Here is a 14,646-nt window from a genome sequence, read left to right on the forward strand (position 1 = left end):
ATTTGGAGGACCTCCGCTAATCCTGTTTCTAATAGCGGGTATCCTGATTGTCTTCTATCTGCTATGCAATGGACATCCCAATCACCAAGGAGAAAGCACTCAGGGAGCGTAAATACCGTGACCACTTGGGTCAACATCTAGGCACGCCTCTCCTAAGAGAACTAAGTGCATCTTCGTTCTTGTCATTTCAACCAGTCTGGATAGACTGCATCTTACCTGTCCTCCAATGCATGTTTAGTGGAGAAGAATGCATGTTATACCTTTGTTTAACACTCCCATCATGTGCGCAATCGAATGCGAATGCGTTACTGGACCCAATAATGGCTTATTATCTGCAGTGTTCACAGGGTATCCAATGTTGATGGTGGCATTCCTTGAGCACCTGTTGGTATAGACACCGGCTCTTCCACAGACACCCAGGCTTTGGACGGCAGACCGGCTGCCCCAGAACTGGCTGCGGACACTGTGGAACAGCATCTGGGCTCAATTGACATACTCTGCAAGGTGCAACAGGGGCTGTCTACTGCAAAACCAAGGAATGGAAATGTTGCATCTACCAGCCAGGACACATAAGCAATTGATTTATTTGGGTCGTTGTGTGCTGGAAGAAATTCGCCCTTTTTTAAATAATCTTGATTTGGAACTGAGACAAAAAATTGACATTGACATTCCGTTCATTTAATGGGCATACATGGCTTTCAAATGCTTATAGTGGTTCGGACTATAGCTACGAACACTTTAGAGCTATGGCTTGCACATTTCTTTTCATATTTTAAAGTTTTTTAGACGTTTTAAACATTTTAGCAAAAGAAATGTTTTTAAACTTTGTGCGTACCAATATCTATTTAGGATGGTAGTACAATAATAGGTTACATATGTCATCCAGTCGGAAGAGGAGAGGGTGTTATATTCCATATAGGTACCCTATATAGGCGCAGGTAAAATTGCAACCTTTCACCTATATCCTTCCCTACATCACATACATAACGGTTCATAAGGACTGACCTTATACCTAGTTACGATACTGCATTCAGAATGCGGTTTTTCCTTAGTTCGAATCTCATACATTATTCATGATACTTCTTGGAAGCACAGCAGGACTAACAGCAGGGCTGGTATCTCCTGTATAATATCTCTGTACAAACTTCAGGTCCGACGTCATCCTTTAGGCCGACACAGTAACACAGCAAGGTAGGACCCTTTGAAGCCCTGTGGATATATATGCATCATGTCTTACTTCTAAAGACAGAGGAGAAAGTGACTTCCCAGCTGACACACTGACCAGAGATGCTGAGGTTCCTGCATGCAGACACTCCAGCTCGCAGTGGTCTAGCATCACTCGCTGTGTGTCCAACTCGATGCCAGGATGGGTCCCATATTCTTTCATTCTCAGGTAATGGGGTTGACTAGATCCTAGAGGGATTCTTGGCATAACACCTACACAGATGCTAGGTACATTTAGGTACATCTAGTTAGGAAGGCATAGTAGGAGTACGCACTTTTTATAATGTATTCTATGTACTTGTATATATTCATGATTATTGCAAAATGGTAGAACTGTACCACCCCTTTACTTTCATAGTACTGCAAATCATATATCTATGCTGTTGTCTAATGGTTGTTACAGATCATCTATTCTGTGCTAGAATAACTATTCAATAAATTCTTATTGAAACATGCAGTACGTTTATTCTGTGTATCTCTGAGACAAACTAAGCGAGCACGAGTGACTGAGCAAAAAGCAGTATATTGTTTCCACAATCCTGGGGGATCAGGTTTGTCATGTTCTGAGGTTGCCAAGAACTATTCTCTCCCCAATAAGAGGAGATTCTAGTGGCACTGTGAGCTAGCTGATACAGACAGGCTAACGTTTCTGGTGGGGGTGCATGGAATCAGTCTGCCACCAATCTCACAGTTTATGTTATCCGAACGCACAGATCCTGTATAGGTAATATAGGAACTACATGACTCTATTTGGGATGGGGTAATGTTGGTCTCCACTGGGGTGGGGCTAATGTCCATGATGACTAGCTCGTCATCATCCTCTTCTTCTACATCTAACTCCATAATTCTAAGGCTTTCTAGAAACGTCCTTTTCCCGAGCCTTGTCTCGTGGCATGTCTGAGTCTGAGACTGAGGTGGGATCCAAGTGGCATCTAGATCATCAGAAGGGGCTTGCAGAAGTCGCTGGACTCGCCCTCCTTTTCCTTGCTGGTCATATGGATGACAATGGCTCGCCTGAAAGAGTGGCTTGCTCTTTTTCTTCCTCAGCAAGAAGCTCAATATCTTGAACTACTACCATTGGGGGTCGTTGGGGCTGTTGTTACCCACTTATCTGAGTTCCTTGCATTTATAGGGTACTACTTTGCGATAACGATAAGTCAATTTCAACATCACTGCTCATCGACGTTGTCGTGATTAGACTGGCTGTCTCTGTGACAGACATGGGCTTGGCGTAGGTTGGTGGGGTGGGTCCAGTGATGCGGGGGTGCTGCTCCTATCTTGCTCCCCAGACACTGCTGCTGCAGGCACATTTTTTTGTTTCCAAAAAAAGGTCTTGGGTGACATACCAGTGGTGGCAAGTGGCAGTACCTTCTTCTCACTGGCAACTTTGACTTTCTTGGTGCTGGTACCTTTCTTTGGGTACATCTTAAAAATGTCAGTTAATATGCAGCAGCACTTGTCTTAGATTCGCAATTTGAAGAAATGTCTGTGGTTATACTTCATGTGACATCGTGCGCAGGGTGTAGTCCTTCTGTCTGGCAGTACAATGGGTGATGTTGTCTCCTCTTCTTTTGTGCACCTAAAAGCAAAAAAACAAGAATAACATCAGTGAAATGTGGCATTGTTGTGGCTCAATTACTAGTACAAAGAAATATAATATAATTTACTGTGTGTGGTCACACTTGTAAGTGTTGTTACCTCAGTTATTAAAAAAATTAACACCGTTTGTGAGACTTTGTCAACAACAAGGGCTTTCATGGAGCACTGTACGGTACACTCAGGAAGGATAGGAAAGAACAACAACTATACAAATGTAACAGTTTGGCATTGTGCATCACGTGGGATGCAGCACTAAGGGTTCTGCAGCTGACAAATGACAATGGAAGCAATAAGGCAAGGCAAACAAAGGGAAGACAGACATGCAGGCCTAGATGGCAAAAGCAGACTGACTTCCTTCAAAAAATGGCCACCAGCCACATGTTCACAGCAACAACAAGCAAGAGGCCTGAAAAACAATGAACTCAAGCAGACCTATATGGACACAGCCTTTACAATATGGCCCCCCGGCCACATGGGGAGACTCAGCCAAGGCAAATGCTGGCCAACTATCACAAACACAATCACACAATGTCCAGACAAATTAGGCATGCTAAACAACACATCTTTAATGCAACAATGCTAAAAATGAAAATCCACAGGGCAAAAAGGTTTACAAGGTACTACCACACAAATTCAAAAAAGGCATTTAATTTAACACACATGAAAAAAAGGTGAAATGCCACAAAAAAACATTTTGTATTTTTAATCCAATGCCATCCATGGCCAACATGATGTTTGATTTCAACAGACACAGCAGAAACAGTTGTTTGTTTCATGCACCCATGAATAGTTCTGGGGCTATTGGTTGGAAACACCATTGGCAGACTAGGCCAAAATGGTGAATCAACTCAAATCAATATTGCAAATGTATTTAAAAACATGGAGAAAATGTAGTGAACTGCGCTACATTTTTGTTTACTAAAATAAGAAAAAATTGCATGCAAAACAACAACCAGCAAGAAGACATGGCCACCGCAAAGAAGGCATACAGGACCATGGCAAAAGCACACTGGCGCCCTCTACAAAATGGCCACCAGCCGCATGGTAACAACAACAAGCAGGAGGCCTGGAAAGCAATGAACTCAAGCAGGCCTATATGGTCACAGACTTTACAAAATGACCCCTTGCCACGTGGGAACGCTGAGCCAAGGGAAATGATGGCCTACTATTACAAACCCACTCACACACTGGCCAGACAAAGGAGGCATGCTAAACAACACATCATTAATGTAACAATGCCAAAAGCGAACATCCACAGGGCTAAAAAGGTTTGCAAGTTACAACCACACACATCCAAAAAAGACATTTGATTTAACACACAAAGGTGAAATACCACAAAAACAGATTTTGTATTTTTAACCCAATGCCATCCATGGCCAAAATGATGTTTAAATTCAACAGACACCACAGAAACAGTTGTTTAATGCAGCCATGAATAGCTCTGGGCCCACTTGCTGAGAAAGGTCCATTTTTGACAGACTACTGGGCTACGAAGTGAATTAAATAAATATTGCAAATTGGTTTCTAAACATGGATAATAATGTAGTGAACTGTGCAACTTGTTTCCTTTATAAAAGAAGAAAAACTACTTTCAAAGAAACAACTATTCCCCTACTGAAACTACAGGCCACCCACCACAATAAATAAAAAAATAAAAAATGAAAATTACAAATATATAAATCTTTATTGCGTGATTAAATAAAATCATTGCAATTGTAACTACTTTATATTACTCAGTATCTAACAACTGTACCACAAGAATTATTTTAAAAATTAACAATTCAGCCATAGTTATGTCACAATTCTGGATCAATTCACTGTACATTGAGCATATAAAGATAGATTATAAAATCAGTCTTAGCTAATTACATTGGTAACGCATATAAAAATACATCAATAATTACTATAGCAAGATATTGTTCATATTACAGTTTGAAGTGCCAATGTTCAATAACTACTAATTACAATAATTAAAAACAAAATTTAAATGCAATAAAAATGCATATAGAATGTAATAACAAGGTATTGCACCCATTGTATTTTAAGGTGCCAATGTGCAATAATGAATCCATTGTAAAAAACAATAATAGTGCATGGCACCAACCAAATAAATAACACTAATTTTCCAAATTACTTGTGAAATCCTCAAATCCAATGATATATTAAGCAGCAGACACAAAGAGTGATCCTTCAAGCTCCAAATCAAAATGAAAAGTGACCAGGAGATGGACAAAGCACTGGGAGGAGCATGCTAGACAGGAACAGGACGTTGGAAACTCTGGGGCACTTCCTTCCTCTTGAAAAATAAAGCAAAACAAGAAAAAGGACAACTTGCACAAAAGCAAAGCTAAATGTCAATTTGATGATTTTATCACTCCAAATCTTCATTTCAAGAAGGTTTTCATGCTGCTCGGGGAAAAAACCTTCTCAAGATTGCAGTCCTGGTAGATCCTGCGCGTTCGGGATTGCGATCTTCACAACTCTGCTGGTGTGCTCGACTGACTTGTTCGCAATCGCAAACTCTTGTGGGACCATGTGGCTGCCTAGCAAATCTCATGGCACTCGCAAACGGCTTGGGAAATCTCGTCGGCAATCGCAGGCACTAAGTAAGTTGCTCCTGCGCACACAAAACCACATTTCGGGTACTCAAGCACCAAAGAATTCCGCTCCGTTGCTGAATGTGGAGTTTTTCGGCAAAACGGCGTTCTACAAGGAACGCAGAGTTGCCAAATCTCCACAAACTCTGCGAGCGGTGCAGAGTTTTACCACCAGGATTAATGAAGGACCCAAATAAGGGTATTGACCGCTCCTGGAGGGTGTGTCAAGACAAATTACTTGATGCTGTGGGCCCCTTACCAAAATAGTAGACCTAACTGAACAATCTAAGCAACCAGGGAAACCCTTCCCTGCAGATACCTTAGCTGGTTGGGCACAACAGCCAATGTGCCTTTCGGGCAATGCCAATTGAGATGTTCCCTTCTTTTAAAATAGACCTGAAGCTAGGAGATCTCTCCTCATCTGAAGCGGGAGCCATAGCAGAGGGTAACTTCTTCAGGGACCCTTTTGTGAAGGAGCTGGGTAAATCTGTAGCCACCTTTTCAGCCCTTGATAAGGCCCAGTTTTCCATTGAAAACATTCTTCCCTGGGAAGGTTTTCGCCAGAAGAGTCAGGGGTCGCTGCTCCAGCCGCGGTTCCCAGACATACTCCTACAAAGGCAAGACCTGCCGAAACACTGGCTGGAATGAAGGCAGAGAGGGCACCTTCTACCCTAACAAATGAACTGGAAGAGGCAGAGCTAAACAAGCCAGAGGTGGAGCTAATGCCCTAGGAGATTTTAATGGTAAGATATACCCTTTCTTTCCCTCAAGATTTAGGAGGGAGACTAAACTTGTTCGCTCACAAGTGGGAGGAGACGACATCGGACCCGTGGGTCCTGGAAATGATGTGAGGATATCACATAGAGTTCTAGAGAACTCCGATCTAGTCATCCAGGACGCAACCTTTATTTTTTTAGATGCAGATATGGCGTTGATTGACTCAAGGTACAGGATCTGGAACCCACATTGCCCGTGTTGTTTTTATTGATTAGTCTGCATGGATTTTGTATTCACCACACATGAATACCTGTGTGTAATGTACCGAAACTGACTTTTGCAGTGTTCCCTCTTTTCTCCCCCATTTTTTCCTGTGTGTTTCTTCCTTTGTCTCCAATAGGTTTGAATTAGAGCATACGAATAAGACGCTGCTCTCTAAGACTTCAGACATCCTCACGGAAGGCATGGTAGGATAATAGGGTTTCTTTTTCCCTACTCCTTCCGTTCTTTACTCTTGATTCACGGTCCTGAAGAAGAGCTCTGGGATCCACTAGGGTCCACTAGATAGCGCAAAACATGTCGACCACTCACTTTTAACACACTACACCATATCATCACACGGGTTGAGATAAGTGGGGATCTATTTGTTTTTTCCCACTCCACCAGCATAAAGAGCATCTCCATCCCCGTCCAGATTTTAACCTAACCCTGAGGACCCTCTAATAAATCTATTGGGCACCAATGGGTTATTATACTCTCACTCACTACCTTCACTTGGCCCACACACCCCCATGCACAACTGCGGCAACTCCTAAAAAGATCTCCATCAAAGAGCCCTCTTTGAGGGCCCGTGAGGGACTGCAGTGCCACCCCCACGAGGAGCAGTGCCCAATGATGATGGTTTACAGTCGCAAGTACCTAATTTATGGAGCCTCCTTGCCTTATTTTGCAACCACAAAAGGCTGCAACCTTTCCACTCCCCCTTTGGGAACTTGTACCACCATTAATAATGATCAGTACCAGATTGATGGCATTGGCAGAGATGGAGAAGGACTTCTGGCACTGCTGCCTAGAATGACAGATCTCTGTAACTGCGGAATACCTGCTGGGTTCCCTAAATACGGCGGTGGACCGGAACTCCAGACATTTCACGGATACCAGCGATTGGCAAATGGACCAAGTGATCTTTCAAGCCCTGATGGGATGGTTGGGTCCCTGCTCTGTCAACCTGTGTGCATCCAGACTGAACACCCAGATTCCTCAATTCCTCATTACATTTGTTGGAGACTGGACCTGGGAGCTGCAGCAGTGGATGCTTTCGTGCAGGACTAGAGGAGGGGGCAGGCTTAAGCGTTCCCACCTTTTCCCTTAATACCCAGAGCAGCAGCGCAAGTCCAACGTCCGAAGACATCTTTAATTCTGGTGGCACCAATCTGGAGATCTCAGGCATAGTTCCCCTGCCTTCTTGAACTCCCAAGGATGGTACTACTTTGACTTACATAATTCCCCGTGATCCTGCAGGTTCCCCAGGGCTGTCCTCACCCTTTGGCCACCTTCAGCTAATGGCGTGGAGTATTTCAAGTGATGCTGGCAAGAAAGGCAGGCTTTCGGATGACTCTGAAACACTCATCCTGCAGGCATGGGCCCCAGGCACCACCAAGCACTACAGATCAACTTGGAAAAGATGGATTAGTTGGTGTGTGGAGAGACAGCTGGATCCCATGGGGGTGCAAATTACAGACGTCCTGAATTTTCTCTCTGAACTGGTTCACTCTGATCTAGCTTATTGCACAGTCAATTCCTTAAGCTTAAGACCGGTTGGGGATCACCCCTGGGTGTGCAAATTGATGAAAGGTATCTGAATGTCTCAACCCCCAGAGCCTAGATACTCAGGTTTGTCGGATGTGAACCAGATGTTGATCCTTTTGATGGGCTGGCAAGATAACCAAAATCTATTTAGGAAAGAGATTTCTGCAAAGCTGTCATGCTTCTCTGTCTCATCTCTGCAAGAGACTATCTGATGTCAGAGCCCTAGATATCACAGCACGAGTATTTATCCCAGAGGGGGTGACATTCATCATCTCTAGGAAGACCATGACTACTACCAGGTCTTGAATTATCCTGCTTTTGAAGGGGGTCCTAAGCATTGTGTAGTAAGGTGCCTTAAGGCCTACGAGGAGATGACGGTGGAGGTTAGACCTCTGGGTAAGAAACAATTACCGATCGCCCTCAGGAAGCCATTAGGGCTGTCTCTTCTCCTTCCATTGCCAGGTGGGTACCATGGATGTGGCGGATTGGTATTCATAATCCACCCTTGATAGGTTTAGTTTCAAACCAATCCATTTGCACCGAATCTTTGGTGATAAGTAAGCTTTAGACATGCATAATCCTCGCCTCTGGTCCTGATATAGAATGAGAAATTTCCTAGCTCTAGTCATCTGCGGCCCATGCAGGTAAGAGCGGTGGGGCCAAGTGGGGTGGATTCTGACAGACGACAATGATGGAAAACAAATTATTTATTTCATATTCCCTCGTTGCTGTCTTTTGAAAGACCCCCACCCAGCCCCACTGCTCCCTGCTCTTACCTGCATGGGCAGCGGCTGGCTATAGCTCAGGAAACTTTTATGTTTAGAGTTTTATATAGCGCAAACTCGACCCGAAGATATCAGGTATCAGAGCGCGTTATATGAGCACCACTTTCGTTACAGTTGGACACATTCGTTTTTTTTGTTAGGGGCAGGCAGATTAAGTGATTTGCCCAGAATCACAGGATGTTGAGCGTCCCTGCCGGGTCTCAAACCCAGATGCCCAGTTTTGAGGTCGACCACGCTAGCTGTAAGACTACATTCTCTCCCCAGTTTTAAGTCTATTAAGGAGGCAGAGGCAAGGATTAACCCACCTGGTACATATTGAGGATTTGCTGCCTGCCCGATGGTCTGTATTACAGTAAGTATCTCTTTATTACCTGGGTATTACTGATGGAACCCCACGTCTGGTGGCTAACAGGAAGTATCAATCTGATGATAATTTTTCCTTGATATGTATTGTACTGGTTTCATTATGTTTCATATGTTATATATGGCATTCATGACAGGTCATGTCTGTTGTTATCAAGCTTTTGAGTAAATGTTCAAATCTGTTTATCACGCGTAGATGGTATTAATGGATATGTGAATAATGATCCTCTTAATGAATTAACGTAATGAATTTTTTAATCATTAAACTTTTGTTGTTCAATTTTCTTAATATTGTTACAATATACTAACAATGTTAAAAGAAAGAAAGTTAAAATCCCATGCTTGTTACTAAAGCCTGGTAGGGCATAAAACCTTAAAACTAATATCACAGTCTAGTAATACAGTACAAGTGCAAAATTCATTAGACTTAAAATGGAGGTTTGTCCGGGGCTCCCTTATTTCCTGGCCAACTGTTTTCTTTCTGTGGCTGTGTTTTTGGCAACAGTGCGGCTCGAATTGATTCTATAAATTTCCCCAGCCGTGCAACTATTTGAGCTGTATTGGAAGAGAAACACAAGTCTGAGACTACTCTGCATCGTACAAAACCCTGATATTTTCTTAGCCTGTCTCTTCACTGCTCTTTTCCATGCTGCTACAGGAATATTCAAACTGTCCAAATTTTGCACCTCAATTTCTAACAATTGTGTGGCCGCTGTCAATTGCACCTGCCATGGGGATCCATTTTCTTAAAAAATTGTTTTAATTTGCGCTTTTAAAGATGTTGCTGGAGCTCGGAGGATGCTAATATAGAATTTCAAAGTGTCCCCAAGGCAGGTGATGTGTGGACGAGTTAGACCCAGCTCCAGCCTTACCCTTGCTCTCCTAGCTTGTCGTGGGATGCCTAATACTTTCTTATATACCGGGATTTGGTGGCTCATAAGAAAGTTGGAAAGGACACCGGGAAAGATTAGGTGGCCGTAGTTGATGGAGGGCACTACTTTTGCTTTTAAGACTTTCAGGATAGGTGCAGTGGACGGGCTGTGTAGTCTTCGATTGAGTCTTCTCAGGCTGCAGATGATACCCACCCCCTTGTTTCTTAAATGTTTCAAATGTGCTGACTGTTTAGCACCTTCCGAAAGCCTGATACCCAAATAATTATAGCTTTTGCAAGTTCTGATTTGCAAGTCACCTAGGCGCCATAGGGCTGTCTTCTTTCGGTGATACTTCCCAAATATTATTATCTTGGTCTTCTCCTGATTTACCAGCAGGATATTCTTTTGATTAAATCTGTGCAGCGCTTCTAAGGCTTGCTGTAGGCCTGTCCTAGTGTGATCCAAGATAACAAGGTCATCAGCATATTGGAGAATTTGAGCCGCACGTTCCCCAGCTTTGGCATGAGTAGATTTGCCCCCTCCAGGGCTTGTCCCAAGTCAGCTGTGTAGATTTTAAACAGTAAAGGGGCAAGGACGCACCCTTGTTTGAGGCCATTGTTCGTTGGAACCTTAGTTGTTACTGACGTTTGGCTGGTTTTAATACGCACCCAGGTCCCTTCATAAAGAGCAATTATTGCCTTTAACAGCTTTTGGGGAATACCCCAGTTGATAAGTTTTCCCCATAACTTCCAGCGATCAACTCGGTAAAAAAAAAGCTGCACTGTAGTCCACAAAGCAGCAAAACAAAGGTGGTTGTAAGGGCTGGATCGCGTGTCGGTAAAAGTGTCCCAGTGCTAGGATGTTGTCGTTGGTGGAGCTTTGGGGCCTAAACCAGTTTGGAAGAATGGAAGAATATTGTGATCTTTTACCCAGGTTTCTAGTTCCTTCAGCAACACTCTGGCATATGGGCCCAGAGGCAATTGAGGCCATTCTGAAAGGCCTCTATTCGACCAATGGGCCACTTTCAATTCTGGTAATCAATATTTACCATAATCCGCATGGGTCAATAGCTAAGGACAACTTGCCCACGCCAATAAACCAGCTAGAAGCCCTGCTATTACAATACCCTTTACTGGACTGTATTATTCTTGGTGACCTCAATATACACAACATAGGGGTCATGGCCACAAAAAACAATCATCCTGGGGCCAGTAACGCATTGAACGCCATAATAAAATCTTACAATCTGGCAACAGCTCACTCTGTCCACTTAAAGAACAAACCCGGGGCTTTAGTCGCCCCTACATATAATAATCAAACAACGATTGACTATATTATCCTGAGTGACAAACTAGAACTTTTGATGTCAGATTATACAGTGCATCAGCGAAATGAAAGCGATCATGCTGCCTTAACTCTCACACTGAATCGGACTGCAGAAATTCGGCATAGGATACAATGTATTGGGGCCCCAAACGGGGACGAATTGCTAAAGCTACCTAGAAGTATAAAATGGGGGCCGGTATCAATAACCAAGTTCAACAAATGGACAAACACTTGGGCAGGCTGTGTCATCTAGATATTGCTTACCTATATACCGTGTTAAGTTAGCATGAGCTTATTAAATGTTTAAACGCCATTTTACCTTTTGCTGCTTCTGCACACGACACATAATTGTTGTTTTAGCTTTCAGCCTAGAAGGGCGTTGTGATTTACATGAGAATAATGTGTTATTGCTCCGATATCAGCTTTGCTTGGTACACTGTCTGCACAGTGAGTGCTGAAGCCTTCAAAGATAACTCGACACAGTGTTGATGTGAGGTTTGATCTTCGCACCTTCCTAGACATAACAAAAATGCAGCTTCTGCCAAAATCTGGCTTTACGCGCGTTTTATATTGCTTTGCTGAGGGCACACGTTACAAACTTGATGGTGCTTCGCATGCAGAGAGCTGGTGGAAGATGATGTGATCCTCTGCCACTGAGATCTTGAGGTATGGTCCGCCCTGCTAAAACCCAAAAGAGACCTTCTTAGATATAATATATATTAGATAAGGAGGGTGAGAAATAGGTGTTGTTAACTCCTATGCATTTCAGCATTTTAGCATGCTGTCACCTTTCGCATTTTATGGACTAGTAACTATGCTGATAACTTTGCTTCTTATAATATGTTTGCTTGTATTATCTAAGATACTGCGTTTGAGAACCCTGTATTAGTAAATAAATATTTCAAATGTGCACGTGTCCTCTTTTACTCCACGTTCTGGTTTGAAATGATTGTATAACGAAAGAGTGTTCATGTGTTCCACGATACCTGAGGTGTTCTAAGTTCATGTTCTGGTTTGTCTAAACATTGGGAGATTGTTATGACCAATGAGACACTGTAGCTAGCTCGGTAAGGGGATTTTGGGTACTGAGGTTAGTTTTGGGTCACCCTAATTCACCGAGGTTCCAAATCTCTATGCACAGTTCTGTAGTAGAACGGAATCCCTGCTACATGGCGCCCATACGTTGGTGGTCTTCTTTCATGACACTCGAGTAGTATATCATTCAATCCTTAACCCCTTCACTGTCGTTTCCGGAAAACGGTGGTGTCGGAAAAAACCTACCTATTTTTGAAATAGGTCTTTTAAAGCTTGAATCTTTCTAAACGGTTTCCTTGAATTACTACCCTGTTGTGCTACAAAGTTTACTTTGTCTCTTTTCCTTTCACTGATATCATGGCCGCTGCCGTGGACATTCCGCAGCATAGTCGCATTGCGGTGCGCAATCATTTGCAGAATTATAATGTCCCGGTTGATGACATGGCCGTGATAATGGTGGCGAGTGCGGAAACTGCTTACCCGTACGAAATATTTTATTCGTGGGTGACATTTCCGGCTGTGGACGGAACTTCGGGTGTGTTCCACACGTACACTCCCTCCCTTGTGCCAGCTGTCTATACACCGTATAGGGCACAGGAAGTAACTATTGATACTTGGCAGCATAGCGTTTGGTTTGATGGTGCCCTACCCCATACTTTAACCGCTCCTAGGTTAGGTCGTTTGTCCATTCCAGGCGCTAATTGGCTTGTTTTGGCTGGATTTACTCCTCATTCTCAGCACGGCAATTGTACCCTTGCTGAAATCCGTAGACTACATGTAGTCTCTATTGCCGTAATCCGCGCGTTAGTGCAATACATAACCTGTAATCTTCCGGGTGAGCCCCCTGGGGGTGCGGCGCTTCTGGCCGGACAGGACGATTTGAAGCTCAGTCCCGTGATGGTCAATGCTGTAATGGGCAGGCGTCCCCAGGATAAGGATGATTTTCCTTTCTGGCTTGCCGAGAAATTTGACCAGCAGGAAGCTGTATTTCCTAACACGTCTCCTGGTGAGAAACACAGCATTCTGACAATTAGTTTGCCCAAAGACTTGGCCCCTGAAATCGGTGACTGTGAGACCTGGGGTAAAACGTTCACGGCGGTCTATGTGAGGTGGTACGGCACTCCGTCTATGGCTGTCTTGCCTATGGTCCTTAAACGTGTTCAGGACGAGCACGGAACTGAGGCTGCTGTTGAATTGGGTATGCGCCTGTGTGGCACCTTTGATGTAGTTTGCGATCTCATTCTTGCTAATGTCAAGGGGGATGCAGTGAACTTTCAGGTAGCCAATGCTTTAGCGGCGCTTCCCGATGTCGAGAAACCCCGACAGTTGGCGAGGATTATAGATGCGGCTTATAAAACCGTGGGTCGCAAAAGCAGGGGTCTCAAGCCTTTTTCTACCAAAGAGAAAACGCAACCCCAAGGGCAGAAGTCTGAAACGGACGTTCAGCCCAAGTCCAAGAAACAAAATTGGCCTAAAAAACAGAAACAGGGAAAGCAACAGCAACAACAACAGACACAGGAGTCTCGTCCTGCGTCTCCATTGCCTGCGCCCATAGAACGTGTTTATGACTTGCGTGATCGCGCGAAGATTAAATCGCCTGATCGATTTCAGGTTTCTGATCAACGCTCTCCTCGTTCCTTTCAGGAGTCATCGGCCACGGCGACCGGGGGTGGAGGAGGCGGAAGGGGTCGGGGTGGCCAACAAGGACGTGACCAGCCCCGCCCGAAAGACGGTGCAGGAAAGCAGGACGGTTCTACTCCGAAGAGACCACAGTTTCAAAAGAAGAAAGTCGCCGCTTTAACACCACACAGATATGCCACAGATAGTGAGAACGCAGCTTCGGAATCTGACATGGGCTCTGACCTTGCTGGACAGCGCGGCGGAGATTACCATTGTGAGAGAAGCGCTGGGTCCACTACTGAAGGTGACAGCGACTGACCGTTATGTTGTGATAGAAACAGCTGATACTAGAGTTGCTCCCCCTGATAGACTTTATGAAATTGTCCTGTTAATCGAAGGTGACATACAATGTACCATAAAAGGGGTGTTTTGGGAAAATCTTTCGTCTACGTATGACATTTTGCTTTCAGAGGCTGACTGGCCCCCACCTTTTGTTCTCGCAGCACCGCGAGAGGAGGAGGTAATCCTCCCCAGTTTCGCGCACACAGTCTCGAAAGAGCATACGCTGAAGTTTGCAGAAGAGTGGACTAAGGCTCTAGCACTGGCTCTGTACTGTAACCAATGTGGTTGGGAAAAATTTTCCCCAAACCACGAGATTCCTTTACGGTCTCAGCCGCAGCCTCAACCTCAATATCCCAT

At 44.1% G+C, this 14,646-nt stretch overlaps 1 long non-coding RNA gene across 1 annotated transcript in view; it reads right to left on the bottom strand.

The window, feature by feature from the left end:
• Window positions 1-330: 330 nt before the first annotated feature.
• The window catches only part of LOC144785671 (uncharacterized), a 112,414-nt gene continuing 98,098 nt past the window's right edge, over window positions 331-14,646 (bottom strand). Inside the window, exon 3 of the long non-coding RNA XR_013602014.1 lies at window positions 331-2,803. This is a non-coding gene — a long non-coding RNA (uncharacterized LOC144785671). The remainder of the gene's footprint in view (window positions 2,804-14,646) is intronic.

This window comes from Lissotriton helveticus, chromosome 10, assembly GCF_964261635.1.
Source record: "Lissotriton helveticus chromosome 10, aLisHel1.1, whole genome shotgun sequence".
Taxonomy (NCBI): Eukaryota; Metazoa; Chordata; class Amphibia; order Caudata; family Salamandridae; genus Lissotriton; species Lissotriton helveticus.